Below are 8983 nucleotides of genomic sequence, written 5' to 3'. Positions count from 1 at the left end.
TACCTTCATGCTCTAACAGGTTCCAGGTGTCAGAAGGAGAAACTAGCTACATGGGTAGCTTGGAAATCATCGTGACATGGACCCTGTCCTATTCACTTAGCCCAGGTCGACAAAGAAGATGGCATAAGACTACGGTCAATGGATAAGTCAAACGCAGAGACCGAAGGTAATAGGACTCTGTTTCGTGGTTAATTAACACGTTTCACAGTGATGGGAAGCAACATCTACCTGTACCTACGGACTCCAACAACCACCTGTACAACCGAATCCAACAACCACCATGTCTTGGATTTATGTCTCCAGCAGACAAGGAAGAAATTCCACATATCTGTCTTCTATGTGTTTGATTGTAGCATGTTTTTCTCCATAAACAGTTATATGGTTTTCTTATAAATACCTGTGTAAAGGACCGTAGAAGTTAGTAGTGATAGTAATAGTTTTATTGTGGAATCGAAATTCTAGACTCTGTAATTTCTGGGCATTTCGTGTCCTTGTTTTTAATATGAAGACCACATGTTTTATGAAAATTTGAAGGAGTTTTCTTGGAGTTGATTGAGCAAGCATAGCCTAATCAGTTGCAGAGGGTCCCTGCGCTGAAGAAGGTTTCATTTCATTTTATTTTCTTCTTCTTGTTAACTGTAAATTCATCATTTTCTTTCATAGTGTTTATAATCATTTTCTTACTAACAATGTTTATAATGCAATTTCCATCATTTTCTTATTAACAATGTTCATAATTTAGAGTAGCTTCCATTTGCTTGATCTCTTTTTAGTTTTTATCAGTAGTTTAGAAGATGAAACTCAGTAATGTAATCTAGTTTACTTCATTCACTGTTTTGCTAGTTTAAATTCTCAATTAGACTGATCAGTGTCATTTATTGTCTTTGCCATTTTATTTTTAGTTTACTGACTCATGGTGTTAATGAATGTTTATGAAAAAACCCTTCAAGTTGATAATTCATCCTTAACTAAGTGGTTGAACATTTCATTTATGCAATGAGTTATTGCTGCATCTCTGTATTTGTTTTCTCTTAGATTAATGAAGTACAAAATTCTTCAAATGTCATCCCAATGAGACTTTCTCCCAAAATTGAGAGGTAGAGTAACTAAGTATTTCATTTAGTTTTATTTCTGTAATTAGTTAGACATCAGTTGTAAATTTCACTTTCAGTTTTAATTCATGATTTGGAAATAATGGGAAAACAGGAATAGAAACTTTGTTTTCATTTCTTGCTTAAGCTTTGCTTCCAAGTCTTTCTAAGCTCTGTTTTCATTTTTAGATTTTGAGCAGTCTTTACGAAAGTTAGATTTAAGTTTTTGATAATTACATTGTAAATCATGAGGGATTAAAAGACCAACCCCCCCCCAAAACAACATAAAACACAAAAACAACGAAGTAAGAAGGATTATCTAGCACAAACAGTGCACTACACTTCATTAGTTTACGATACCCGGATTGATAATTTATGTAGAGCAATTTAGGACACTAAATTGACCAAACATTTTGGCGCCGTTGCCGGGGAAGTGTAACTAGGTAGCCTTATCTCTTACATTAAAAAAAAATGACATGCATAGAGAAAGAGACTCTAGGGGTAGATTTATAGCTAGGGGCAGAAGTTCAATTCCTACAACACCACCTACTCCACCAAGAACAAGAAAAGACACACCTCCATCCCAAACTCATACTCCCAGCCATAGGACTCCAGGGGCAAAAATCCAATCAAAAGAATCTCCTACTTCATCTACCAAGTCAGTCCTAGGGGAGAAAAATTTTGAATCTCCAACAGCAAGAATAACCTTTTTCACCTCCACAGGAGAGCACATTGTAGTTGAAGAATTAGGAATACTTGGTGAGGAAGAAGAAGTAGAACCTCTCTCTTATATTCCATTAATAGAAAAACCAGAGGAGGAGGAAGTAACCTTGCAGGTTGAGCCCTATACTGACTCTGAAGAAACTATAATGGCAGAAGAAGAACAAGATGGAGAATTCTCACTGTTTGGAGGAGGGGGTAGAGGGAGAGGTAGAGTAAATAATGGAGGAGGCAGAGGAAATAGGGAAATAGATAATTCTTTTGGATTCCCTATAGTGGATGAGGAAACAAATGCCACAATGAAAAATATCTCACCTTCTGTCCTCCCAAACTTCCATGGGTTGAAAAGTGAGGATTATGAAACATTCTTATTTGAGTTTGAAGTCTTGTGCAGAACCTATGACAATCTAGAAGAATCTCAAAAACTCAAATTGTTTCCTTCAACACTAAAAGGAGCTGCTTTGAAATGGTTCATGGGGTTAGTTACTTGGTCCATTAGAACATGGAATGACATGAAAAAAACGTTTTTGGATAGGTATTTGGATTATTGCATGCCGACTAATCACAAAGATGAAATGTTCAAAATGATGCAAAGAGAGGATGAAAACTTAGAAGATTTGATTGAGAGATTCAATTATAATTTGAAAAGAGCAAAGATGAACAATTTAGATGAAGAAACCTTGAAAGCTCTTTTATTAAAAGCCATTAGAGATGAGTGGATAGATATCCTTAACATGATGGGGAAGGGAGATATCTCTCAACTTCCATTAAATGATATAGGGGAATTGTGTGTTCATCTCTCAAGAGGGAAATCTAAAACAGGGAAAAGACCAAGAGATCCTTCTCTTGTTAGAGTGAACAAATCTGCAACGGGATCTGTAAGTAGGGCAGAAATTGGTAATATGCTTGATGAATTTAAAACTGACATTCTAGGGAGTCATAGCGAGTAATTAGACACCCTTAAAATACAAAACAAGCAGAAAACCGAGGCTGATGCTTTAGCCATTTTTTGTCCAAAATGCAGAAAAAAACATGCTCTAAGAGAATGCCCTTTAGATGCAAAAGTTATAGAAACTTGTATGATTTGCTCAGAAAGCCATGAGACTAAGGGTTGTCCTTCAATTCCAGGTCTTAAGGCTGTCTTTCAAAGGAAAGAGTCCCAAATTCTGCAGAACCTCTTTGTTTTGTTGCTAGAAGACCTTGGCAGGGGCCACAAAATCAGAGATTTAACAATCAAATGTATCTTCAGCCCCCACCAAATTGGAATTCTTGGCAGCAACCTTGGTCTCAACCTCAATCTCAATATCAACCATGGGCACAAGGAGTACAAAATCCTTATGGGAGATTTTCTCAATATTACCAATATCCTCCATCATATCAGAATTATCCTCCTCCACACATTCAACAACAAAATCAGCAGCCACAACTTCAAAATTAGAATCCTCAACTTTCATTGCCATTCCCACAAAAACCTCCACAACAAAACCACAATCCTCAACTCTTACTGCCATTTCAACAGAAACCAAATCAGCTACCTGCCCAACTATTACCAAACCCCAACAATAAAAACCCTCAGAATGCTTACATGGTAGAAGGACAACAATTTCCAACCTACATGATTACTCTAGATCTTAATGATGTTCAACTAAGATCTGGAAGGATATTAGAAAAGGAAAGACCTTCTGTAGTTATTTAGGAACATGACAGTTCTGAGGAAGATTCTCTAAAGGTCAATAAAAGTTTTGAGGGAACATCTCTCCAAAACCAAAACATTGAAAAAGAAAAACAAAAATAATCAGTGAACACAACTCCTATCATTGAGCAACCAACATCTACTTCTACACCTCCTTTTCCTGAAAGACTACAAATTGATAGAGGGGTAGAAAAACAGATCTTGTTGCCCAACTATGATTTTTTAGATGAATTGAAGAATGTCTGTATCAAAATTCGTTTGTTACAAGCCATTAGAGAAATTTCAATTTTATCCAAAACAATAAAGGAGTTGAGCATAAAAAAACCAGGAAGAAAAACAAAAGAAACAAAAAGAATTCACCTGGTAGGAAAAATAGCAGACATAATGATGGGAAAAATTGCCATACAAAAATATGTGGATCTAGGAAGTCCAATTGTGAAAACACATATCAATGGAGTTGAAATTCCAAATACATTGATTGACTTAGGGGCAACAATAAACATCACGAGTAAACAAACTATGGAGCAGCTTAAACTTCCTAATTTTCTCTACACACCTACCTTACTACAACTAGTAGATAGATCAGTAATCAAACCAGATGGAGTGTTAGAAGATATTTCAGTATCCTTAGATTCTTGGGAATACTCTATTGATTTGATGATCTTAACTCCCAAGAACAATTTAGGAGGACATCCACTCATATTAGGAAGACCTTGGCTGGCCACAGCTGATGCTTTTATTAGCTGTAGATCTTGTGACATGTATATTTCTAATGGTAATTCAACAAAAAAAATTACTTTATATCCTCCAGCAAAAGTAATCACAGAAATAGATGAAAAAGAATGGATTGATGATGAAGATGATATTCAACCTCTCTTTACTATTTCAGATATTAGTGAAGATAGTCAAATTTTAAATACATTGGAAAATTTTGAATCATCTTCAGAATATGACCATGAGCAATTTCAAGAAAAATATAATGTTGAATATTTGTCATCTAGGCAGATGTCTCTCTATTCTATGGAAGAGTTTGGTAGCTCTACAATTGAAATTTTTCCAGGTAGGACATTGAACATAAACAAAAACTTGGAGAAACTACAACAAGAAGAGCTAACCAAAACATTACAAAAACATTCTGCTGCATTTGCATGGGAATACATCGACATGAAAGACATTGATCCTAAGACTTGTATCCATCACATCTACATTGAGGAAAATAGTAGACCTATCAGACAACCTCAGAGAAGGATGAATCCAAATCTTAGGGAGATTGTGAAAGAAGAGCTCCAAAAATTATTAAATGTAAACTTCATTTACCCAATTTCAGATAGCCAATGGGTTTCTCCTTTGGTAATTGTGCCTAAAAAGAATGGTAAATGGAGGGTGTGCATTGATTATCGAGAACTGAATAAAGCAACCCTTAAAGATCATTTCCCTTTGCCTTTTATAGATTAAGTGTTAAATACATTAGTAGGCAAGAAGTATTTCTCATTCTTGGATGGTTTTAATGGTTATAATCAAATTCAGGTAGCACCTGAAGATCAGGATAAAACCACATTCACTTGTCCATGGAGAACTTATGCCTACCGAGTACTTCCTTTTGGGTTATGTAATGCACCTGCAACATTCCAAAGAGCAGTACCAGGAATTTTTTCTGATCTGATACATGATTGTGTAGAGGTATATATGGATGATTTTACAGTCTATGGAAATACATTTGAATAAGCTTTGGAAAATTTGGAAAAAGTTCTTAAAAGATGTAAGGAAACAAACCTTTCACTAAGCCATGAAAAATGTTTTATGATGTTTACAGAAGGTATTGTTTTAGGACATCAAATTTCAGCAGATGGGATTAAAGTTGACAAATCTAAAGTTGAAGTTATCTCTATATTAGTTAGGAATGCAGCCTATTTTGCAGCTAATCGGATGTTCCGCAGCTACCTTCATGCTCTAACAGGTTCCAGGTGTCAGAAAGAGAAACTAGCTACATGGGCAGCTTGGAAATCATCGTGACATGGACCCTGTCCTATTCACTTAGCCCAGGTCGACAAAGAAGATGGCATAAGACTACGGTCAATGGATAAGTCAAACGCAGAGACCGAAGGTAACATGACTCTGTTTCGTGGTTAATTAACACGTTTCACAGTGATGGGAAGCAACAACTACCTGTACCTACGGACTCCAACAACCACCTGTACAATCGAATCCAACAACCACCATGTCTTGGATTTATGTCTCCAGTAGCCGAGGAAGAAATTCCGCATATCTGTCTTCTACGTGTTTGACTGTAGCATGTTTTTCTCCACAAACAATTATATGGTTTTTCTTATAAATACCTGTGTAAAGGACCGTAGAAGTTAGTAGTGATAGTAATAGTTTTATTGTGGAATCGAAGTTCTAGACTCTGTAATTTCTGGGCATTTCGTGTCCCTGTTTTTAATATGAAAACCGCATGTTTTATGAAAATTTGAAGGATTTTTCTTGGAGTTGATTGAGCAAGCATAGCCTAATCAGTTGCAGAGGGCCCCTGCGCTGAAGAAGGTTTCATTTCATTTTATTTTTTTCTTCTTGTTAACTGTAAATTCATCATTTTCTTTCGTAGTATTTATAATCATTTTCTTACTAACAATGTTTATAATGCAATTTTCATCATTTTCTTATTAACAGTGTTCATAATTTAGAGTAGCTTCCATTTGCTTGATCTCTTTTTAGTTTTTATCAGTAGTTTAGAAGATGAAACTCAGTGATGTAATCTAGTTTACTTCATTCACTATTTTGCTAGTTTAAATTCTCAATTAGACTGATCAATGCCATTTACTGTCTTTGCCATTTTATTTTTAGTTTACTAACTCATGGTGTTAATGAATGTTTATGAAAAAACCCTTTAAGTTGATAATTCATCCTTAACTAAGTGGTTGAACATTTCATTTATGCAATGAGTTATCGCTGCATCTCTGTGTTTGTTTTCTCTTAGATTAATGGAGTACAAAATTCCTCAAATGTCATCCCAAGGAGAATTTCTCCCAAAATTGAGAGGCAGAGTAACTAAGTATTTCATTTAGTTTTATTTCTGTAATTAGTTAGACATCAATTGTAAATTTCACTTTTAGTTTTATTTCATGATTTGGAAATAATGGTAAAACAGGAATAGAAACTTTGTTTTCATTTCTTGCTTAAGCTTTGCTTCCAAGTCTTTCTAAGCTCTGTTTTCATTTTTAGATTTTGAGCAGTCTTTACGAAAGTTAGATTTAAGTTTTTGATAATTACATTGTAAATCATTAGGGATTAAAAGAACAAAACCCCCCCAAAACAACATAAAACACAAAAACAACGAAGTAAGAAGGGTTATCTAGCACAAACAATGCACTACGCTTCATCAGTTTACGATGCCCGAATTGATAATTTATGTAGAGCAATTTAGGACACTAAATTGACCAAACATGTATTTCATCAAACTGCTACCAAAACATAAGAACAAGAACACAAGATGTTGGCTCTCTGTCAGGGCCAAAACCTTTCTTCTCTTGAGAGGAAAACCCTTTAGTAAGTTTTTCTTATTGAAGCTTCTTATTGATCACTGCCAAACCCTAGACCCTGGACAAGAATATCCTCCAAGCACAAGTCAAGTCCTTCCTTCTTCCTGCACTTTGTTCCCGGCACTGCGTTCCCTGGCAAGACCAATGACTATAGACACTTTCATCATTGGTCCTGATGAAGGATCCCTGTTGGGATTTGAAACGTTGACAGAAATATGGTTTCTACTGTGGATACTCCGAGACTAACCTTCATCATTGTTTCTCAAGGTACATACCCACCCGGGTGTTCACTGAGTATGGCCTTATAGGACTATTCTTATCTTGGGTTCCCAACCCTCAAGGAATATCGGTCCTCTTGGCTACTCTTATCTTGGATGCTCTACACATCCTCAAAGAGCATCAGATGCCAGATGATTACCCAATCCTCCATTCTTTCTTCCCAAGCGAAGACAAGAATTTTGTGTCTATCTCTCCCTCTCAACTAGGGAAGATATGCCCATTCCTATAAAGGAATGTACCCAAGTTCCCTCTGACCAGGAACTTTCCCAAGCTCCCTCTAAATTAGGACTTGTTAGAGCTCCCTCTTATCTAGGGACTCTCCTTTTCATCAACATCTTCTTCGTGGGTCCTTCAACTGCTTGATCAATTTCCTTCCTTGATGTCATAAAATTAAGTCGAGCTTCTTTCTTGTAGGGCATTATCCATTCATCACTTTCCTTCTTGGTTCATCATGTCATTCCTTTCTTCATGGAAAGTGGCCATCTTGAGACATATCTGGAACCTTCGTCATATGGCTACTTCTTTCTCATCGTGTTTCTTTCAGGAATTTCCATTCAACACATGAATGTTAGTTGTACTTGTACTTACAACTCTTGTTCCAGTAGCCCTGCATGAACTCATCCCTATATTATTCAAGAAATCAAAACATAACATTAAATCAAATAGTACCTTACGAGATGGCTCTTCATCATGACATCTTCCTGTAGGTATCAACATCCTGCATACATGTTGACATCAATATTTCTATTTCCCTTTTCTTCAACTATTAGTGTTAGTCAAGGTTGTCAATGATGTCAATATGGCATTGTTTGTGATGGAAAATTCTTGTGATCCATTATGTTGCCCATTGATCATAGTGATGAAAGTTCTAATGAAGATGCCATAACCTCATGTATATTATGATATGCTTGATGAAGGACTTGATGACATAGGATGACATAGTTGGAGATCATATGATGAGATGGAGAACCATATGGATTGAATATATATATGCAGACATAATAGAAGCATTGGACCCAAGGAGCAGTCTCAAGGAGCAAGAGGAGGAAAGCCATCAGAAGCCATCAGAGCTATGAAAGAGAAACCATCGGGAGCCAAAGGAAAGCCATCAGAAGTCAAGAGCAGGAGCTACAAGCCAAGGAGGAGCAGATCCAAGAGAAGCTTCAAAGAGAAGCCATCAGAAGTCAAGAACATGAGCGACAAACTAAGGAGGAGTAGATCCAAAGAGAAGACCGCATATGCCCAAGAGAAAGAGCCAAAGGTTAGAAATAGTGATATCGGAGGAGCAAAGAGAAACGATATCGGCGAAATATCTAGAACCAAATTGGAGAAATCATATTGACATTTTGTTATGTGTCTCCACCCAAAAAAACTCTGATCTCTGATATGTGATTTGCTCCAACTTCCAATATGCGGACCCGACATGATCTAATAACGAATTTAATTGTTCAATCGCATCCGCCACTTTATCGTAGTTTTGAAATGACACCTTCGATAAGATATTCCGATGAGAGAAAAAGCTTCGATTTTTGATATCGTTGCAGACTCGACTGACCTTACCATAACGTTTTAAAATATACTATCGTGTCTTTGCGTCGGAACTTTCCTATTGCAAGTTTTGCAAGCATGTCATGTTAAAACCTTCGATAAGACCAAAGATACGA

Source organism: Pinus tabuliformis, chromosome 1_2, assembly GCF_031772625.1.
Source record: "Pinus tabuliformis cultivar Carrire ecotype Pingquan chromosome 1_2, CPIR1, whole genome shotgun sequence".
NCBI classification, from domain to species: Eukaryota; Viridiplantae; Streptophyta; class Pinopsida; order Pinales; family Pinaceae; genus Pinus; species Pinus tabuliformis.
Note: the sequence above shows the minus strand (reverse complement) of the source record.